The 24,726-nt window shown below is 31.8% G+C and overlaps 1 protein-coding gene across 1 annotated transcript in view; it reads left to right on the top strand.

Annotated features, from left to right (window-relative positions):
• Positions 1–24,726, top strand: part of LOC139514647 (uncharacterized) — a 369,289-nt gene that overhangs the window by 105,467 nt on the left and 239,096 nt on the right. The gene's annotated exons all lie outside the window — the stretch shown is intronic.

Below are 24,726 nucleotides of genomic sequence, written 5' to 3'. Positions count from 1 at the left end.
TGTGTCTGGACTTTTGACTTAAAAACCATCTAAAGGAGACAAAAGAATATCCTTGTAATAAGGTAATAAGTACAAGGCACACGATATTTTTCAAGCTGTACCAACAGGAAAGCAGAACACCCAATCAACAACGGGTGCTCTGTTTAACAGCTGTTCTAGATTTGACTCAGACCAAGGAACCAATTCAAGAGCAAGGTAATTAAGGAACTCTTTAAGCTTTTTTTGTACCGACATTATCCCAAGTTCAACAGGTCTCTACTTGGCATGTTAGGAACCTAACAGGCACACCAAAAGATAAACCTGAATACTCATGTTGCTCCACTTGTACATACTTGTACCCGCCATGAAGCTACCAAACATTTAACTTATTTGGTGGTGGTTGGTAGAGAACCTAACTTGCCTATAGACATAGCCTTTAGACTAAACACATATATAGTCAGATATATCCAGTCCAAGTATATTAATGAACTATGGGAGAGACTCATCAAAACCTATAAATTGGCATCTGAGACTGCAGACAGAGCCAGAAAGAAGAAGAGGATAGGCTATGATATAAAAGCCGGAGGAGCGACTTCATAGTTTTGAGACAAGGAACGACTTAAGAGTTTTGAGACAAGGAGCGACTTTAGAGTTTTGAGATAGAGTATTCGTGAAAGTTATGGATATGAAGAGAATAATAATATAGGAAGACGATGTTTGTGTCATCACGGATCAACACAACAACAATGTGCATGTTACGCTGTGTAGAAGGAGAACTGAGAGGACCGTAGACGCACACATCAAAGAAATCTATAAGATATGGACATTCAAGTACAGAATGATTACCAAATATAGTGCCAGTGGATATGATTACGATGTTCAAAGCTCCGTTGAAAGCGCTACATGATATCAACAAGACGAGGTTGAGACACAGCGGGACCAGTTGTGATACCATGAACTCCAGTGCATGCGCCTAGACGTTCTACACGTATTCGTCATGAACAAGAGTGGACTGGCTCAGATGAGTTTGTTTACAAGATTGCTGCTCCTATACAGCAACAATGGTACTATTAAAAAGGCTTATATATGATTGTATGCGACTTTGTTTATTTGCAAGATTAGACAGACAAGCAGGCTAGGCACTAATTGCAGTCATTACTATTGATTAGTATTTGTTTGTACTTTCTGAAATATTTGACATGTCTTTATGAAAGATAACTAATAATACATTAGTGTGCTTCATTACAAATCATATGATAATACAAAAATACATTTAGTTGTACATTTAGTGTATAATAATATAATTACTCATATAATTTTAAGTATTGTTATTTATTTTGGATCCCTCTTTGATAAATTTATTTAAATAATTACATTCAATAATCTTTTGTGGATTAAAAAGTTTAGAAACTGAAAAATAATTAGGTTACGAATCTTTTAAAATTAATCGATAATATTGGAATATCTTTTGCCTTATATCTTTATTTAAATGACAAGACAACAAAAACTTCTCTTTTGTATCTAGTTATGTTCAGAATTTGGAAATCTGTTTCCTCTAGAATTTTTGGTTTATTATTTGTACCCCGCTATACATGTATATAGAATGTTTAAAAGCGGCGAGACTCTAATAAATTATTTGTTTGTTGTTGTTGTTGTGAACAATGAGCACTGCTACGTAAATAAGTCATTTTACTTTTTACTTTTTATCTTGGATTCAAGATAAAAGGGAACAAAATGATACTAAAATTCACATTGTTAAGGTTCAAAGACATTGTGTTAGAACATCAAAAGGCCATTCACTATATAAAAGTAAAAGAAGAGGGACGAAAGATACCAAAGGGACAGTCAAACTCATAAATCTAAAACAAACTGACAACGCCATGGCTAAAAATGAAAAAGACAAACAGAAAAACAATAGTACACATGACACAACATAGAAAACTAAAGAATAAACAACACGAACCCCACCAAAAACTAGGGGTGTAACTGTGCCATTTTGTTTTAAAATTTTATTTTATGTATATATAAAATTTGGCCTTAATGAGGGGATCATGTAACACATTTCAATTTATCTTTTGTGAAATACGTACATAAGAAAGTAACAAAACAAACAGGATCTTTTGTAAAATGCTTACATAAGAAAGTAATAAATCAAACAGTATGTTACACAGTAAAAATACTTCGTAACATAGCTAGAATGTAAAAACTGGGTTTGAAAATCCAACAACGACTTTGTATTGCCTTTCTACAAAATTATAACCTTAGACAATCATGTGGTTGTATAATGTAAATAGTATTATTTTCACAATTACAACTGATTCCCTTTTTAAACTAAATACAATACATAGTAATTGACGTTTGTAGTCAGTATACATTTCCTTTTAATGATAGATATACTAAAGACTCAGATTTTTTGATTTTTTTATCAAAAACAATATATTGGTTCATAATTATACTTTTCTCCAAAACCTAAATATGCTAGCTTCCAAGTTGCAATCGATATTTTGTTATCATGTCTGTAAAATTGGAACTAATATTTCTTCGATACTGTATAGCTTTTATCCTGTATTTTCAATGTATTCACAAAGATGTCCATTTGTGCCTAAAAATTTCAAAAGATTTCAAGCAAGTTTTCTTAATGTATTTTATGCGTATTTTTTTTAAACTTCGACGACGTAACACGTAGTTGTTGGAGTGCATTTGTATAATCATGGAATTTGTAAAACCCCTGAAATGTCACGCGTTTAATAAAATTGCAGAACTGGCTATTGATTTTATATAATCCCTAATTTTGAATATGTATTTTAAAATCACTCAAATAATCTAAGATTTTTTTTACAGATTGAAATAGTTAAGGTTTTATTTACAGATTGAAATAATTAAGAAGAAAAAAAGAAAAGGAAACTGTATAAGATATTGTTAAAAAAACATCAGTAAGACAAAACAACTTCATATTAATTGATTGATCAATCTAATGTCTTTCTGTGACAAGTATTGAAGGCATTTCAGGACAAAAGCTGAGAAAAGAGGGGCGAAAAAAAGTCATTCAAACTCAAAGATGAAAAATAAACTGACTACGACATGGCTAAAAAATAGACAAACAGGCATTTGTTGTGATTGTGAGCCTGTTTTGTGTAAGGCGGACAGGCTAAGCCGGAATATTTACATCATAGTTCACATGTTACTATGGAACGCCGTAACTGCCTTATGTTAAAAACTTTCATTATATGATGGTACTTTGACATTATACGATGGTACTTTGACATTATACGATGGTACTTTTACATTATATGATGATACTTTGACATTATACGATGGTACTATGACATTATATGATGGTAATTTGACAATATATGATGGTACTTTGACATTATACGATGGTACTTTGACATTATACGATGGTACTTTGACATTATACGATGGTACTTTGACATTATACGATGGTACTTTGACAATGTTTTTCAAAATATAATGATTTATGTTGCTTTTAATAATAAACATTACCAAATGATATAAAAATGTAAAATATAAATTGCAGAAGACACCCGAGCTACTCGAAATTGACAAAGCAAAGTATAATGTTAAAGTACTATTATATAATGTCAAAGTACCATCGTATAATGTCAAAGTACCATCATATAATGTCATTTTCTACATAGGCTAGAGGTATAGGGGAGGATTGAGATCTCATAAACATGTTTAACCCCACCGAACTTTTGCGCCTGTCCCAAGTCAGGAGTCTGTGGCCTTTGTAAGTCTTGTATCATTTCTAATCTTAGTTTCTTGTGTACAATTTGGAGATTAGTATGGCGTTCATTTTCACTGAACTAATATATATATATATATGTTAAGGGGCCAGCTGAAGGACGCCTCCGGGTGCGGGAGTTTCTCGCTGCATTCATGACCTGTTGGAGACCTTCTGCTTTTGTCTGTTCTATGGTCGGGTTGTTGTCTCTTTGACACATTCCACATTTCCATTCTCAATTTTATTATAAACATATCTGGAACACATGCCGACATCCATGATTGAACCTGTGAATAAACATGACCATATTTGGCTTGTAAGCAATTAACAATAGTGCTTACAATGTTTTGTATTTTTTGTAAAATAATGTTTCAAAACATTTGAAATTGATTTAATTCTGATTCATTTGATAATTTTCAATGAATCTATTTTTTTTAGATTTTTTTAACTATTATTTTTGTTTTTAAAATTGTTCATTTCAATAATATCTGAAATTTCTTTTTGGAAAATTTTCAAAATGTTATTTTTTTTTGGTCTTCTATTCTGAGACATACTATGCTTTATATATTGAAAAGGATATTATTGTAAGTATGTTGTTAAAATCAAAGTATGCTGGGTCTTCAATTTTGTACCATTTTACTAGATTTTCAAGACTTAAGATGTGTTTGTCTATTCTTAGGTTCATTAATTTCATTGCTATTTTTAGAAAGTCTGTATTAAATGAGCAGTTGACATAAAAGTGTTCATATCTATCTTTTTCTTTACAATGCTTACATAAATTTTCCTCCGTAGTTTTCCACTTTTTTAATAGTTCATTGCATGGCAATATAGTGAATAAGTTTCCATCTAAAAATTTCAAAATTTCTTAGTTTCTTTTGAATTTTCCTATCATGACGTCATGAAAAAACGCGACTATGCCTGATATGACGCATTTTTCTGAAGTCTTGGAATCAAGAAGGAAACACATAATTAGAGAAAAACATTCTGACACTATAACTCGTGTATTACGACATTTCTCCTCTCTCTACAGTTCAATTTTAATTATTTAAAAGGGCTCCACAAGACTCGCGCTTTTAATGAAAAAATGTAAATGTCTCGAGTGACGAAATATCGTAACACACTTGTTGCAGTGTAGGAATCTATATTTCTCACACTGATCAAGAAATGTGAAAATATCCAAAAAATTAGAGAAATTGATTTATGCATCTGGTGCAGTAAGATGTCAACGTTACCCTTTTAGCACTTTAAAACTCTGGAGGATAGTAACACTAACATTGTTTTCTTTGACTTTGTATGTGATCATATATGTTGCAAATGGATTACACGTAGATAAGTATTGTCATACTGCTAATGACAAACATATAGAGAGATTTCAATAGAAGAAACATGGTTTTATTTCAGTAGACAAACTTTAAATGTGTATCATAACATGCATAAAACGGTAACATCTTGCGTGACACCATGTACTATATAACTAGCTTAATTAGTTTTTTATATGGAGGGCGCTTAATTATAAAAGTAACAACTTAACTGGTCAAACAGAAATCTTTCAGGAGCATTTTAAAGAAATCTGTCATCATGAAGCGGGAATTGCTTACCCTCCTGCTAATTACTGCTGTGCTAGGTATACTATATTTCGTGCTCTCGCCTGTGTTTTTATTTACCATGATTTCTGTGACAGTATTTTATACAAATAATGAAAGTGGTATGCAGATCCTTTTTCTTGTCTGTTATATTAAATGGATTTAAGATTTGAATAAACATTTGGAAAATGATCTTCAAATCATTGCGTTTTCCAGAGAAAGTACAATTATTTTCCAGAATAAATTCGTATGCTTAGTTGAGAAGTTACCATAGTGATACACATTTAGCATGTAGCTTAAGTATGATTTGATTTGATAGCATGCCTATTGCTTAAGTCGTCATTTTAAGTTAACCGCTTATGTGGTCTCTAAAGTCTTCTTAACACTTCGGCTTTCTGTTTATATATTATTCTACCTTTATCTATTGTATTTCAAAAGGTCGACTGTCAAAGAATTTAAAATTTTATATTGAAGATTATGAAATCGAGATAGTAAATGAATATAAATACTAGTATCTTGGAATTATTTTTTCAAAAAGTGGCTCTTTTTTGAAGACAAGTAAATATTTATATGGAAAAGCTACAAAAGCAATGTATGGATTGTTACAAAAATGTAGAAAGAACATTTGTCTATTGAATGTCAATTAGATATGTTTGACAAAACTATTTTACCGATACTTTTGTATGGATGTGAAATTTGGGGGTTTGAAAATTTAGAGTTACTCGAAAAAGTACATTTGCGATTTTGCAAACTTATATTACATTTGAAACAATCTACTCCAAATTTTATGATTTACGGAGAGCTGGGAAGATATCTCATTTCATTTCACGCAAGAGTTCGTATGGTAAAGTTTTGGTGTCGTCTTTTACATGGAGAAGAATGTAAAGTCTCTTCACTTTTATATAAGCTATTGTTCGTCTAGTCAATAATTATGGTTTGGAGAGTAAATGGTTATGTTTTATAAAAAGCACACTAGACAATTGTGGAATGTCAAATATTTTGAATCAGCAGGGTACTTTTTCTGCTTTGTGGATTTCTAAATGTGAAGAACAAAAACTGAAGGACCAATTTATACAGGAATGGTATGAAAATATGAATTCTACCTCAAAAGGTATATGTTATAGAATATTTAAAAAAGAATTTAAATTTGTAGAATATCTATCTATCTTACCGAAATTTTGTTGGAAAAATCCAAACACCTTGAAATTATGTAATCTGTTTTCCTCAAATAATATTACTGTTTTAGAAAAATTATGTCGATATATTAAAGCTGTTTAAGTCTCTCCTCCTGGTTAATGTTTATCATTTTCCTCATACATGTACTGTATATTATATTGTTGTATATACATATTGTCTCTATAACTATGTCATTAGTTGATGAGAATAAAATTCATTCATTCATTCATTCATTCATTCATTCATTCAGATCATTAGTTTAAATGTTAACAGTATTGATAGCGTTTCTAAATAGATATATTCTAATTCAAATTTGTAAAAATCCGATAAGCAAATAAAGACAACAGCAGTATACCGGTGTTCAAAAAACGCCTTCAGCTTCGCATTTCAACAATCACAAAGATCCTCTAGCTTTTTCTATGTTGAGCTAGCTTAAATATAAAATTAATAATCTAAATAGAATTTACACTTCTAATAAAAGGGTATTTTTTTTTAAAAAGGCCAGTATAGGAATATATTACATTCTAACTCTTTTAGATAATTTTTCAGAAACAACAAACAAAAGAACTATTTTAATTGGAACTGCTTTACTACGATTACTGCTCTTGAATTTACTAGATAACATTGTTGTTCGCTATGGAGATACCGTATATCGTCAACTTTTTGTGTATTTCAATGGGAGCTTACTGTTCACCACTTATTTCGGGCCTGTTTCTGTAATGTTATAAGTTACAATTTTTGACTAAAATGAGCAAAGAACTATCGAAACAACATTTGATAAAAAAAAATAACACTTTCAGATATTTGAATGATACATTGGCTCATAATAATTACCACTACAGAATGGTTACTAAATAGATTGATCCTGATCATCTGACTTTAAACAAAACTAAAACTAATAATAGTCTTTCCTGGATCTTGATATCTATATCTTTAACGGGTTTTTATAAAAGAGAGGATTTTTCATTTGCTGTTGTAAATTATCCATATTTAGATGGCGACATTCCCTTGTCACCATCTCATGGTGTTTATATATCTCAAATTGTGATTTTACACTATTGTTTCAGGTAAGGACGAAGGTTGGTACCTATTAAAACGTTTAAACCCGCTGCATTTGTTTGCATCTGTCCTAAGTCAGGAATCTGATGTTCTGTGGTTGTCGTTTGTTGGTGTGGTTCATAATAGTTTCTCGTTTTTCGTTTTTTTATACAGATTAGACCGTTGGTTTTCCCGTTTAATGGTTTTACACTAGTAATTTTGGGGCCCTTTATAGCTTGCTTCTCGGTGTGAGCCAAAGCTCCGTGTTAAAGACCGCACTTTGACATATAATGGTTTACTTTAACATACTATGACTTTGGAGGAGGGTTGTCTCGTTGGCTCTTATCTTCTCATATCTATCTTCAACATGCAGACTTCTTACACTTCAAGGTATTTTTCATCCAATCTTTTATTGTAATATTCTATAAAAAGCACACAAATGTCGGCATTTACACCAAAGCTCTCCAAAAATTTAAACAGACTTATTCAGAAAGGATATTGTTACGATACTGTTGTCATTGCATTAAAGATAGCATATTTTGGTATTAATACTGATCGCTCATTGTGACTTGGCATCGAAAATAAAATCATTTAATCTATAACCATACAGTTGTTGGCATGATATGGGTTATGTTCTTCTCGTATGTTATATGATGGTATGATGATAAATAACTAACGGGAACGATTGTACTTGATTTTCATTTGATAAGGACATAATCTTTAATCAGTTTAATTGAAATCTGGAGCTGACACGTCAGTAATTGCTAGTAGTCCTATGTTTATATATGTATCATTGTTAGTTTGCTTAGTTTCTTTTGTCATCTATTCTGCCATCGGACTCGGAAATATTTGACCTGTATTTTACTGTGCGTTTTGCTATGTTTTTGTTTATTCTACATTGGCAAGTGATATAAGAGTAGAGTTGAGATTTCAAGAACCTTGTTAAACCCGCCACGGGTCAGAAGCCTCTGGCCTTTGTTAGTCTTTTATGGTTTTTTTTAATTTTTTATAGTTAATTTATATGTTTTTAAGTTTAATGTGACGTCCATTCTTACTGAACTAGTACTAATTTTGTTTAGGGACCAGCGGAAAATTTTGTTTTGTTTATAGCTGAAATATAGTTTACTGTATTTGCAATAAATATGCTAATCGAAAATCTGTATTTGAAGTTCAATTGAGAACATGTAAGTAATTTATTGAACTTTTATGCAAACAATACATTCCCCAAAGCACAATATACAATTTATTACATTGTCCGTAAATACTTTATGTTATCCATAGATTAAAACAGAACTTGTACAAATATATTTACACAAAGGTTTTAATTCATGCAAGAGCTGATCTTTTATGGACTTTTATGGACGAATAATTTGATTGCGTCATATGTTTCAAATTTGTATGAAAACAACCCACAATCATAGAAACTTAAGCTCAACCTACCTTTCTTACCAAGATCAATCAACACTATATATTGTTTACAATTTTATACACGTTGTTTTTTTTTCTAGATAACAAATTTTACTATTTTGAAGACATTAGATGTTGAACAAATGACGAAGTGGGTACGTTTCAAATGATAATAATGTGTAAATAGCAATATTTGAAAAGATTTGAAGTAAAACTCCAACACGCACTTGACATAACCCAAGTCGATATGAAGAACGTTTAAAAATTAGATGTAGACAGAGCTGTTATTCTAAACTTTGTAAGAATACGGATAAGTATTAGTATCCTTATGGTTGAAAAAGGCAAACATAAAAAGATTGATTTAAAAAAAAACAACAGATTATGCCCTTTTTAACATTAACGTTGAAGATAAATTACACTATACCATAAAATGTACCAAACTCAATGATTTGAGGACTACATTTTTTTCAGAATATTTCAGATACTTCACCATCTTTCAATAATCCTTCAGAAATGGAAAAATTCCATCTCATATTTGTAAATAATGAAAATGATGCTAGTAAGAATTACAAAATTTATATATCTCTATATCTTTATTTTTGTTATGTTCTGTATTGATATACAATTGCTTGTTAAGATACATGTTTGTTTGTTCGTGTTTGTGTGTTGATGACAGTCCAGATTTTGGATTTTATGTCATTAAACTTTGACTTTGACTTTGACACATGTGCGCAAAAAAGCCAACTTGTTCATCAATATAGCACACCCGAGAATTCCTGAACAATCGTATATTCCTAAAGCCACGAAACAAAGCTTTTGTAAAACAAATAGAAATCTTAAAGGTTTGTCAAATTAACTACACTATGGTTTACATCACTCTACTGTATTACTTAGAGAAAGAAAGGGATACAAAGGGACAATCATCTATCGGCAGTCATTAAGAATACAAAATAGAGACCGATTGCCATACCACCAAATTCCAACATATGCATAACTGTTTTTGTGCATACCATCTTACATCAGCCATGGTTCAACCAACACATCAATCTGCCATACCGCATAACTTATATATTGCGTCATCATTAGTTAGTTACCAGTATGGAATCAATCAGCAAAAGAATTGATGTAAAAATCAGCAACAAAACAACAAGAACTGTTACTATTCCACTGAAGTCAGTGAATATTGAATTAAAACCAGTTGATATTCAAAGATCAGCCTTATACATTGTTCAGCATACCATTTTAGAACAAGTAAATATTGATTAAAACTTGTCTTATAATCAGGTTCAAAGAGGAAAGAACTTTATAACATCATACAGCGACATCTTTTCCAATGACAACATTAATGTTGGACAGACGATAAACATATTTGTCTACATAGATAAAGACGCAAACTGCCATCTATGTACAAGAAAACAACAATCCATATTCATCAGTTATTGAGAGCAGTGATTATAAATGAGTGGCACATACCTTTTTCATCCAACGTTATACTGGCCAAGACATAAGAAAACTCTCTACTATTGTGTGTGGACATTCGCCAACTAAATACAAATAAGAAAAAAAGACTTATATGGTTAACCCCGTATAAAACATCCTGGTTCGCTTATCAGGGAATTCGTGTTTTACAGTCATCGATATGATAAGTGATTACCATCAAATATTAGAAGCGAACAAAGAAAAAACAGCATTTACTGTAGGTCCGCTTGGATTGTATAAATGCAACCTTGTACCATTCGGTTTTACAAGCAAATCAGCTACTGACCAACGCACACACAATAGTGCCTCAACGACTACCATATGTAAATTTGTTATATCGACAGAATCCGGAAAGCCAACTTGAAGTTATCACCTTGGAAATGCTCTTTCTTATTATCACTAGTAAATCAAGCAGGATGGCCACATAGCATCTTACGATGGTTTTGAAACAGACACGGAGAAAATAAACATAGTGATGTCTTGGCCTATTCCAATTACACCGGAGAAGGTTCGACGGTTTAAAGTATTGCTGGTTACTACTGTAGATTTATAAGGAACTTCAACCAGATAATTTACTACTTTCATGCAAGCAAAAATCAGTAAAAAAAAAAGAACAAAAAAAAGAACAAACCCCTTGGCCTTGGGACAATGCAGAAACAGCTTTAAACTATACAGTTTAGCGTCAGCACCCGTTAAGGTTGATCCAGATTACCATAGACCGTTTGAGCTACGGACAGATGCCAGTGGTTTACGTTTACGAGCGGCGTTGTATCAATAATCAATAATAAAAAGATAAACTCATATTTATTCCATATGCCAGCAGAGGACTGACCAAAGCGGAGAACCACTATCCTGCTTACAAGATGGAGTTTTTCAATTTAAAACGGGTCATTACAAATAAGTTCCACTGCAACAGATGTCTCCAAATAAAAAAAGAGCTCCATTTAACCACAACAGCTTATGATGTGTCTGGACTTTTGACTTAAAAACCATCTAAAGGAGACAAAAGAATATCCTTGTAATAAGGTAATAAGTACCCAAGGCACACGATATTTTTCAAGCTGTACCAACAGGAAAGCAGAACACCCAATCAACAACAGGTGCTCTGTTTAACAGCTGTTCTAGATTTGACTCAGACCAAGGAACCAATTCAAGAGCAAGGTAATTAAGGAACTCTTTAAGCTTTTTTTGTACCGACATTATCCCAAGTTCAACAGGTCTCTACTTGGCATGTTAGGAACCTAACAGGCACACCAAAAGATAAACCTGAATACTCATGTTGCTCCACTTGTACATACTTGTACCCGCCATGAAACTACCAAACATTTAACTTATTTGGTGGTGGTTGGTAGAGAACCTAACTTGCCTATAGACATAGCCTTTAGACTAAACACATATATAGTCAGATATATATATATCCAGTCCAAGTATATTAATGAACTATGGGAGAGACTCATCAAAACCTATAAATTGGCATCTGAGACTGCAGACAGAGCCAGAAAGAAGAAGAGGATAGGCTTTGATATAAAAGCCGGAGGAGCGACTTCATAGTTTTGAGACAAGGAACGACTTAAGAGTTTTGAGACAAGGAGCGACTTTAGAGTTTTGAGATAGAGTATTCGTGAAAGTTATGGATATGAAGAGAATAATAATATAGGAAGACGATGTTTGTGTCATCACCGATCAACACAACAACAATGTGCATGTTACGCTGTGTAGAAGGAGAACTGAGAGGACCGTAGACGCCCACATCAAAGAAATCTATAAGATATGGACATTCAAGTACAGAATGATTACCAAATATAGTGCCAGTGGATATGATTACGATGTTCAAAGCTCCGTTGAAAGCGCTACATGATATCAACAAGACGAGGTGGAGACACAGCGGGACCAGTTGTGATACCATGAACTCCAGTGCATGCGCCTAGACGTTCTACACGTATTCGTCATGAACAAGAGTGGACTGGCTCAGATGAGTTTGTTTACAAGATTGCTGCTCCTATACAGCAACAATGGTACTATTAAAAAAGCTTATATATGATTGTATGCGACTTTGTTTATTTGCAAGATTAGACAGACAAGCAGGCTAGGCACTAATTGCAGTCATTACTATTGATTAGTATTTGTTTGTACTTTCTGAAATATTTGACATGTCTTTATTAAAGATAACTAATAATACATTAGTGTGCTTCATTACAAATCATATGATAATACACAAACACATTTAGTTGTACATTTAGTGTATAATAATACAATTACACATATAATTTTAAGTATTGTTATTTATTTTGGATCCCTCTTTGATAAATTTATTTAAATAATTACATTCAATAATCTTTTGTGGATTAAAAAGTTTAGAAACTGAAAAATAATTAGGTTACGAATCTTTTAAAATTAATCGATAATATTGGAATATCTTTTGCCTTATATCTTTATTTAAATGACAAGACAACAAAAACTTCTCTTTTGTATCTAGTTATGTTCAGAATTTGGAAATCTGTTTCCTCTAGAATTTTTGGTTTATTATTTGTACCCCGCTATACATGTATATAGAATGTTTAAAAGCGGCGAGACTCTAATAAATTATTTGTTTGTTGTTGTTGTTGTGAACAATGAGCACTGCTACGTAAATAAGTCATTTTACTTTTTACTTTTTATCTTGGATTCAAGATAAAAGGGAACAAAATGATACTAAAATTCACATTGTTAAGGTTCAAAGACATTGTGTTAGAACATCAAAAGGCCATTCACTATATAAAAGTAACTGTGCCATTTTGTTTTAAAATTTTATTTTATGTATATATAAAATTTGGCCTTAATGAGGGGATCATGTAACACATTTCAATTTATCTTTTGTGAAATACGTACATAAGAAAGTAACAAAACAAACAGGATCTTTTGTAAAATGCTTACATAAGAAAGTAATAAATCAAACAGTATGTTACACAGTAAAAATACTTCGTAACATAGCTAGAATGTAAGAACTGGGTTTGAAAATCCAACAACGACTTTGTATTGCCTTTCTACAAAATTATAACCTTAGACAATCATGTGGTTGTATAAGGTAAATAGTATTATTTTCACAATTACAACTGATTCCCTTTTTAAACTAAATACAATACATAGTAATTGACGTTTGTAGTCAGTATACATTTCCTTTTAATGATAGATATGCTAAAGACGCAGATTTTTTTTTTTTTTATCAAAAACAATATATTGGTTCATAATTATACTTTTCTCCAAAACCTAAATATGCTAGCTTCCAAGTTGCAATCGATATTTTGTTATCATGTCTGTAAAATTGGAACTAATATTTCTTCGATACTGTATAGCTTTTATCCTGTATTTTCAATGTATTCACAAAGATGTCCATTTGTGCCTAAAAATTTCAAAAGATTTCAAGCAAGTTTTCTTAATGTATTTTATGCGTATTTTTTTTTAACTTCGACGACGTAACACGTAGTTGTTGGAGTGCATTTGTATAATCATGGAATTTGTAAAACCCCTGAAATGTCACGCGTTTAATAAAATTGCAGAACTGGCTATTGATTTTATATAATCCCTAATTTTGAATATGTATTTTAAAATCACTCAAATAATCTAAGATTTTTTTTACAGATTGAAATAGTTAAGGTTTTATTTACAGATTGAAATAATTAAGAAGAAAAAAAGAAAAGGAAACTGTATAAGATATTGTTAAAAAAACATCAGTAAGACAAAACAACTTCATATTAATTGATTGATCAATCTAATGTCTTTCTGTGACAAGTATTGAAGGCATTTCAGGACAAAAGCTGAGAAAAGAGGGGCGAAAAAAAGTCATTCAAACTCAAAGATGAAAAATAAACTGACTACGACATGGCTAAAAAATAGACAAACAGGCATTTGTTGTGATTGTGAGCCTGTTTTGTGTAAGGCGGACAGGCTAAGCCGGAATATTTACATCATAGTTCACATGTTACTATGGAACGCCGTAACTGCCTTATGGTAAAAACTTTCATTATATGATTGTACTTTGACATTATACGATGGTACTTTGACATTATACGATGGTACTTTTACATTATATGATGATACTTTGACATTATACGATGGTACTATGACATTATATGATGGTAATTTGACAATATATGATGGTACTTTGACATTATACGATGGTACTTTGACATTATACGATGGTACTTTGACATTATACGATGGTACTTTGACATTATACGATGGTACTTTGACATTATACGATGGTACTTTGACAATGTTTTTCAAAATATAATGATTTATGTTGCTTTTAATAATAAACATTACCAAATGATATAAAAATGTAAAATATAAATTGCAGAAGACACCCGAGCTACTCGAAATTGACAAAGCAAAGTATAATGTTAAAGTACTATTATATAATGTCAAAGTACCATCGTATAATGTCAAAGTACCATCATATAATGTCATTTTCTACATAGGCTAGAGGTATAAGGGAGGATTGAGATCTCATAAACATGTTTAACCCCACCGAATGTTTGCGCCTGTCCCAAGTCAGGAGTCTGTGGCCTTTGTAAGTCTTGTATCATTTCTAATCTTAGTTTCTTGTGTACAATTTGGAGATTAGTATGGAGTTCATTTTCACTGAACTAATATATATATATATATATATATGTTAAGGGGCCAGCTGAAGGACGCCTCCGGGTGCGGGAGTTTCTCGCTGCATTCATGACCTGTTGGAGACCTTCTGCTTTTGTCTGTTCTATGGTCGGGTTGTTGTCTCTTTGACACATTCCACATTTCCATTCTCAATTTTATTACAAACATATCTGGAACACATGCCGACATCCATGATTGAACCTGTGAATAAACATGACCACATTTGGCTTGTAAGCAATTAACAATAGTGCTTACAATGTTTTGTATTTTTTGTAAAATAATGTTTCAAAACATTTGAAATTGATTTAATTCTGATTCATTTGATAATTTTCAATGAATCTATTTTTTTTAGATTTTTTTAACTATTATTTTTGTTTTTAAAATTGTTCATTTCAATAATATCTGAATTTTCTTTTTGGAAAATTTTCAAAATGTTATTTTTTTTGGTCTTCTATTCTGAGACATACTATGCTTTATATATTGAAAAGGATATTATTGTAAGTATGTTGTTAAAATCAAAGTATGCTGGGTCTTCAATTTTGTACCATTTTACTAGATTTTCAAGACTTAAGATGTGTTTGTCTATTCTTAGGTTCATTAATTTCATTGCTATTTTTAGAAAGTCTGTATTAAATGAGCAGTTGACATAAAAGTGTTCATATCTATCTTTTTCTTTACAATGCTTACATAAATTTTCCTCCGTAGTTTTCCACTTTTTTAATAGTTCATTGCATGGCAATATAGTGAATAAGTTTCCATCTAAAAATTTCAAAATTTCTTAGTTTCTTTTGAATTTTCCTATCATGACGTCATGAAAAAACGCGACTATGCCTGATATGACGCATTTTTCTGAAGTCATGGAATCAAGAAGGAAACACATAATTAGAGAAAAACATTCTGACACTATAACTCGTGTATTACGACATTTCTCCTCTCTCTACAGTTCAATTTTAATTATTTAAAAGGGCTCCACAAGACTCGCGCTTTTAATGAAAAAATGTAAATGTCTCGAGTGACGAAATATCGTAACACACTTGTTGCAGTGTAGGAATCTATATTTCTCACACTGATCAAGAAATGTGAAAATATCCAAAAAATTAGAGAAATTGATATATGCATCTGGTGCAGTAAGATGTCAACGTTACCCTTTTAGCACTTTAAAACTCTGGAGGATAGTAACACTAACATTGTTTTCTTTGACTTTGTATGTGATCATATATGTTGCAAATGGATTACACGTAGATAAGTATTGTCATACTGCTAATGACAAACATATAGAGAGATTTCAATAGAAGAAACATGGTTTTATTTCAGTAGACAAACTTTAAATGTGTATCATAACATGCATAAAACGGTAACATCTTGCGTGACACCATGTACTATATAACTAGCTTAATTAGTTTTTTATATGGAGGGCGCTTAATTATAAAAGTAACAACTTAACTGGTCAAACAGAAATCTTTCAGGAGCATTTTAAAGAAATCTGTCATCATGAAGCGGGAATTGCTTACCCTCCTGCTAATTAATGCTGTGCTAGGTATACTATATTTCGTGCTCTCGCCTGTGTTTTTATTTACCATGATTTCTGTGACAGTATTTAATACAAATAATGAAAGTGGTATGCAGATCCGTTTTCTTGTCTGTTATATTAAATGGATTTAAGATTTGAATAAACATTTGGAAAATGATCTTCAAATCATTGCGTTTTCCAGAGAAAGTACAATTATTTTCCAGAATAAATTCGTATGCTTAGTTGAGAAGTTACCATAGTGATACATATTTAGCATGTAGCTTAAGTATGATTTGATTTGATAGCATGCCTATTGCTTAAGTCGTCATTTTAAGTTAACCGCTTATGTGGTCTCTAAAGTCTTCTTAACACTTCGGCTTTCTGTTTATATATTATTCTACCTTTATCTATTGTATTTCAAAAGGTCGACTGTCAAAGAATTTAAAATTTTATATTGAAGATTATGAAATCGAGATAGTAAATGAATATAAATACTAGTATCTTGGAATTATTTTTTCAAAAAGTGGCTCTTTTTTGGAGACAAGTAAATATTTATATGGAAAAGCTACAAAAGCAATGTATGGATTGTTACAAAAATGTAGAAAGAACAATTTGTCTATTGAATGTCAATTAGATATGTTTGACAAAACTATTTTACCGATACTTTTGTATGGATGTGAAATTTGGGGGTTTGAAAATTTAGAGTTACTCGAAAAAGTACATTTGCGATTTTGCAAACTTATATTACATTTGAAACAATCTACTCCAAATTTTATGATTTACGGAGAGCTGGGAAGAGATCTCATTTCATTTCACGCAAGAGTTCGTATGGTAAAGTTTTGGTGTCGTCTTTTACATGGAGAAGAATGTAAAGTCTCTTCACTTTTATATAAGCTATTGTTCGTCTAGTCAATAATTATGGTTTGGAGAGTAAATGGTTATGTTTTATAAAAAACACACTAGACAATTGTGGAATGTCAAATATTTGGAATCAGCAGGGTACTTTTTCTGCTTTGTGGATTTCTAAATGTGAAGAACAAAAACTGAAGGACCAATTTATACAGGAATGGTATGAAAATATGAATTCTACCTCAAAAGGTATATGTTATAGAATATTTAAAAAAGAATTTAAATTTGTAGAATATCTATCTATCTTACCGAAATTTTGTTGGAAAAATCCAAACACCTTGAAATTTTGTAATCTGTTTTCCTCAAATAATATTACTGTTTTAGAAAAATTATGTCGATATATTAAAGCTGTTTAAGTCTCTCCTCCTGGTTAATGTTTATCATTTTCCTCATACATGTACTGTATATTATATTGTTGTATATACTTATTGTCTCTATAACTATGTCATTAGTTGATGAGAATAAAATTCATTCATTCATTCATTCATTCATTCATTCATTCAGATCATTAGTTTAAATGTTAACAGTATTGATAGCGTTTCTAAATAGATATATTCTAATTCAAATTTGTAAAAATCCAATAAGCAAATAAAGACAACAGCAGTATACCGGTGTTCAAAAAACGCCTTCAGCTTCGCATTTCAACAATCACAAAGATCTTCTAGCTTTTTTCTATGTTGAGCTAGCTTAAATATAAAATTAATAATCTAAATAGAATTTACACTTCTAATAAAAGGGTATTTTTTTAAAAAAAAAGGCCAGTATAGGAATATATTACATTCTAACTCTTTTAGATAATTTTTCAGAAACAACAAACAAAAGAACTATTTTAATTGGAACTGCTTTACTACGATTACTGCTCTTGAATTTACTAGATAACATTGTTGTTCGCTATGGAGATACCGTATATCGTCAACTTTTTGTGTATTTCAATGGGAGCTTACTGTTCACCACTTATTACGGGCCTGTTTCTGTAATGTTATAAGTTACAATTTTTGACTAAAATGAGCAAAGAACTATCGAAACAACATTTGATAAAAAAAATTAACACTTTCAGATATTTGAATAATACATTGGCTCATAATAATTACCACTACAGAATGGTTACTAAATAGATTGATCCTGATCATCTGACTTTAAACAAAACTAAAACTAATAATAGTCTTTCCTGGATCTTGATATCTATATCTTTAACGGGTTTTTATAAAAGAGAGGATTTTTCATTTGCTATTGTAAATTATCCATATTTAGATGGCGACATTCCCTTGTCATCATCTCATGGTGTTTATATATCTCAAATTGTGATTTTACACTATTGTTTCAGGTTATAAGGACGAAGGTTGGTACCTATTAAAACGTTTAAACCCGCTGCATTTGTTTGCACCTGTCCTAAGTCAGGAATCTGATGTTCTGTGGTTGTCGTTTGTTGGTGTGGTTCATAATAGTTTCTCGTTTTTCGTTTTTTTATACAGATTAGACCGTTGGTTTTCCCGTTTAATGGTTTTACACTAGTAACTTTGGGGCCCTTTATAGCTTGCTTCTCGGTGTGAGCCAAAGCTCCGTGTTAAAGACCGCACATATAATGGTTTACTTTAACATACTATGACTTTGGAGGAGGGTTGTCTCGTTGGCACTTATCTTCTCATATCTATCTTCAACATGCAGACTTCTTACACTTCAAGGTATTTCTCATCCAATCTTTTATTGTAATATTCTATAAAAAGCACACAAATGTCGGCATTTACACCAAAGCTCTCCAAAAATTTAAACAGACTTATTCAGAAAGGATATTGTTACGATACTGTTGTCATTGCATTAAAGATGGCATATTTTGGTATTAATACTGATCGCTCATTGTGACTTGGCATCGAAAATAAAATCATTTAATCTATAACCATACAGTTGTTGGCATGATATGGGTTATGTTCTTCTCGTATGTTTTATGATGGTATGATGATAAATAAGTAACGGGAACGATTGTACTTGATTTTCATTTGATAAGGACATAATCTTTAATCAGTTTAATTGAGTTCTGGAGCTGACACGTCAGTAATTGCTAGTAGTCCTATGTTTATATATGTATCATTGTTAGTTTGCTTAGTTTCTTTTGTCATCTATTCTGCCATCGGACTCGGAAATATTTGACCTGTATTTTACTGTGCGTTTTGCTATGTTTTTGTTTATTCTACATTGGCAAGTGATATAAGAGTAGAGTTGAGATTTCAAGAACCTTGTTAAACCCGCCACGGGTCAGAAGCCTCTGGCCTTTGTTAGTCTTTTATGGTTATTTTTTAAAAAATTATAGTTAATTTATATGTTTTTAAGTTTAATGTGACGTCCATTCTCACTGAACTAGTACTAATTTTGTTTAGGGACCAGCGGAAAATTTTGTTTTGTTTATAGCTGAAATATAGTTTACTGTATTTGCAATAAATATGCTAATCGAAAATCTGGATTTGAAGTTCAATTGAGAACATGTAAGTAATTTATTGAACTTTTATGCAAACAATACATTCCCCAAAGCAAAATATACAATTTATTACATTGTCCGTAAATACTTCATGTTATCCATAGATTAAAGCAGAACTTGTACAAATATATTTACACAAAGGTTTCAATTCATGCAAGAGCTGATCTTTTATGGACTGAAAGACGAGTAATTTGATTGCGTCATATGTTTCAAATTTGTATGAAAACAACCCACAATCATAGAAACAAAAGCTCAACCTACCTTTCTTACCAAGATCAATCAACACTATATATTGTTTACAATTCTATACACGTTGTTTTTTTTCTAGATAACAAATTTTACTATTTTGAAGACATTAGATGTTGAACAAATGACGAAGTGGGTACGTTTCAAATGATAATAATGTGTGGATAGCAATATTTGAAAAGATTTGAAGTAAAACTCCAACACGCACTTGACATAACCCAAGTCGATATGAAGAACGTTTAAAAATTAGATGTAGACAGAGCTGTTATTCTAAACTTTGTAAGAATACGGATAAGTATTAGTATCCTTATGGTTGAAAAAGGCAAACATAAAAAGATTGATTAAAAAAAAACCAACAGATTATGCCCTTTTTTTAACATTAACGTTGAAGATAAATTACACTATACCATAAAATGTACCAAACTCAATGATTTGAGGACTACATTTTTTTTCAGAATATTTCAGATATTTCACCATCTTTCAATAATCCTTCAGACATGGAAAAATTCCATTTCATATTTCTAAATAATGAAAATGATGCTAGTAAGAATTACAAAATTTATATATCTCTATTTCTTTATTTTTGTTATGTTTTGTATTGATATACAATTGCTTGTTATGATACATGTTTGTTTGTTCGTGTTTGTGTGTTGATGACAGTCCAGATTTTGGATTTTATGTCATTAAACTTTGACTTTGACTTTGACACAAAAAAGCCAACTTGTTCATCAATATAGCACACCCGAGAATCCCTGAACAATCGTATATTCCTAAAGCCACGAAACAAAGCTTTTGTAAAACAAATAGAAATCTTAAAGGTTTGTCAAATTAACTACACTATGGTTTTCATCACTCTACTGTATTACTTAGAGAAAGAAAGGGATACAAAGGAACAATCATCTATCGGCAGTCATTAAGAATACAAAATAGAGACCGATTACCATACCACCAAATTCCAACATATGCATAACTGTTTTTGTGCATACCATCTAACATCAGCCATGGTTCAACCAACACATCAATCTGCCATACCGCATAACTTATATATTGCGTCATCATTAGTAAGTTACCAGTATGGAATCAATCAGCAAAAGAATTGATGTAAAAATAGGCAACAAAACAACAAGAACTGTTACTATTCCACTGAAGTCAGTGAATATTGAATTAAAACCAGTTGATATTCAAAGATCAGCCTTATACATTGTTCAGCATACCATTTTCGAACAAGTAAATATTGATTAAAACTTGTCTTATAATCAGGTTCAGAGAGGAAAGAACTTTATAACATCATACAGCGACATCTTTTCCAATGACAACATTAATGTTGGACAGACGATAAACATATTTGTCTACATAGATAAAGACGCAAACTGCCATCTATGTACAAGGAAACAACAATCAATATTCATCAGTTATTGAGAGCAGTGATTATAAATGAGTGGCACAGACCTTTTTCAACCAACGTTATACTGGCCAAGACATAAGAAAACTCTCTTGTGTGTGGACATTCGCCAACTAAATACAAATACGAAAAAAGACTTATATGCTTAACCCCGTATAAAACATCCTGGTTCGCTTAGCAGGGAATTCGTGTTTTACAGTCATCGATATGAAAAGTGGTTACCATCAAATATTAGAAGCGAACAAAGAAAAAACAGCATGTACTGTAGGTCCGCTTGGGTTGTATAAATACAACCTTGTACTATTCGGTTTTACAAACTCATCAGCTACTGACCAACGCACACACAAGAGTGCCTCAACGACTACCATATGTAAATTTGTTATATCGACAGAATCCGGAAAGCCAACTTGAAGTTATCACCTTGGAAATTCTCTTTCTTAATATCACTAGTAAATCAAGCAGGATGGCCACATAGCATCCTACGATGGTATTGAAACAGACCCGGAGAAAATAAACATAGTGATGTCTTGGCCTATTCCAATTACACCGGAGAAGGTTCGACGGTTTAAAGTATTGCTGGTTACTACTGTAGATTTATAAGGAACTTCAACCAGATCATTGACTACTTTCATGCAAGCAAAAATCAGTAAAAAAAAAGAAGAAAAAAAAGGAACAAACCACTTGGCCTTGGGACAATGCAGAAACAGCTTTAAACTATACATAACAGAGTTAAGCGTCAGCACCCGTTAAGGTTGATCCAGATTACCATAGAGCTACGGACAGATGCCAGTGGTTTAGGTTTACGAGCGGCGTTGTATCAATAATAAAAAGATAAACGCATATTTATTCCATATGCCAGCAGAGGACTGACCAAAGCTGAGAACAACTATCCTGCTTACAAGATGGAATTTTTCAATTTAAAAGGGGTCATTACAAATAAGTTCCACTGCAACAGATGTCTCCAAATAAAAAAGAGCTCCATTTAACCATAACAGCTTAGGATGTGTCTGGACTTTTGACTTAAATACCATCTAAAGGAGACAAAAGAATATCCTTGTAATAAGGTAATAAGTACCCAAGGCACACGATATTTTTCAAGCTGTACCAACAGGAAAGCAGAACACCCAATCAACAACATGTGCTCTGTTGAACAGCTGTTCTAGATTTTGACTCAGACCAAGGAACCAATTCAAGAGCAAGGTAATTAAGGAACTCTTTAAGCTTCTTTTGTACCGACATTATCCAAGGGGTACAATCAAAATCACGTGATGGATATACACACACCGGAAGTTACAGTCGAACTCGCCGCTTGAAAGGTTAATAGTTGCATTTTCTTGTTTATATCAATTAAATTTTGATTAATAAGTTGGCACACCGAATGTCGGATAATATGTAGTTTTAAAATACACAATTGTTTTTGCTAGAAAGCGTGCAGTTATTGTAAACACTTCGACACAGTTATCTGGTGAAATTTTTGAACTGTGTCTAAGTGTTATCATTAACTGCACGCTTTCCAGCAAGGATAATTGTGTATTTCAAAACTAGATAGTATCCGACATACGGTGCACTACCTTATTTATCAAATTTTATTGATATAAACAAGTAAATACGACTACTTACCTTTCAAGCGGTGTGCTCGACTGTTACTTCCGGTGTGTATATATCCATCACGTGATTTTGATTGTACCCCTTGTTATCCCAAGTTCAACAGGTCTCTACTTGGCATGTTAGGAACCTAACAGGCACACCAAAAGATAAACCTGAATACTCATGTTGCTCCACTTGTACATACTTGTACCCGCCATGAAGCTACCAATCATTTAAGTTATTTGGTGGTGGTTGGTAGAGAACCTAACTTGCCTATAGACATAGCCTTAAGACTAATCACAGATATAGTCAGATATATCCAGTCCAAGTATATTCATGAACTATGGGAGAGACTCGCTAGAACCTATAAATTGGCATCTGAGACTGCAGACAGAGCCAGAAAAAAGAGGATAGGATAGAGTTTTGAGACAGAGTATTCGTGAAAGTTATGGATATGAAGGGAATAATAATATAGGAAGACGATGTTTGTGTCATCACGGATCAACACAACAACAATGTGCATGTTACGCTGTGTAGAAGGAGAACTGAAAGGACCGTAGACGCACACATCGAAGAAATCTATAAGATATGGACATTCCAGTTCAGAATTATTACCAAATATAGTGCCAGTGGATATGATTACGATGTTCAAAGCTCCGTTGAAAGCGCTACATGATATCAACAAGATGAGGTGGAGACACAGTAGGACAAGTTGTGATACCATAAACTCCAGTGCATGCGCCTAGACGTTCTACACGTATTCGTCATGAACAAGAGTGGACTGGCTCAGATGAGTTTGTTTACAAGATTGCTGCTCCTATACAGCAACAATGGTACGATTAAAAAGGCTTATATCTGATTGTATTCGACTTTGTTTATTTGCAAGATTAGACAGACAAGCAGGCTAGGCACTAATTGCTGTCATTACTATTGATTAGTATTTGATTGTACTTTCTGAAATATTTGACATGTCTTTATTAAAGATAACTAATAATACATTAGTGTGATTCATTACAAATCATATGATAATACACAAACACATTTAGTTGTACATTTAGTGTATAATAATACAATTGTACATATAATTTTAAGAATTGTTATTTATTTTGGATTCCTCTTTAATAAATTTATTTAAATAATTACATTCAATAATCTTTTGTGGATTAAAAAGTTTAGAAACAGAAAAATAATTAGGTTGCGAATCTTTCAGAATTAATCGATAATATTGGAATATCTTTTGCCTTATATCTTTAATTAAATGACAAGACATCAAAAACTGCTCTTTTGTATCTAGTTAAGTTCAGAATTTGGAAATATTTTTCCTTTAGAATTTTTGGTTTATTATTTGTACCCCGCTATACATGTATATAGAATGTTTTAAAGCGGTGAGACTTAAATAAATTATTTATTTGTTGTTGTTGTTGTGAACAATCAGCACTGCTACGAAGTTAAGTCATTTTACTTTTTACTTTTTATCATGGATTCAAGATAGAAGGGAACAAAGTCTTACTAAAATTCACATTGTTAAGGTTTAAAGACATTGTGTTAGAACATCAAAAG

This window comes from Mytilus edulis, chromosome 3 (assembly GCF_963676685.1).
Source record: "Mytilus edulis chromosome 3, xbMytEdul2.2, whole genome shotgun sequence".
NCBI classification, from domain to species: Eukaryota; Metazoa; Mollusca; class Bivalvia; order Mytilida; family Mytilidae; genus Mytilus; species Mytilus edulis.
Note: the sequence above shows the minus strand (reverse complement) of the source record. Positions and strands in the feature narration are given on the sequence as shown.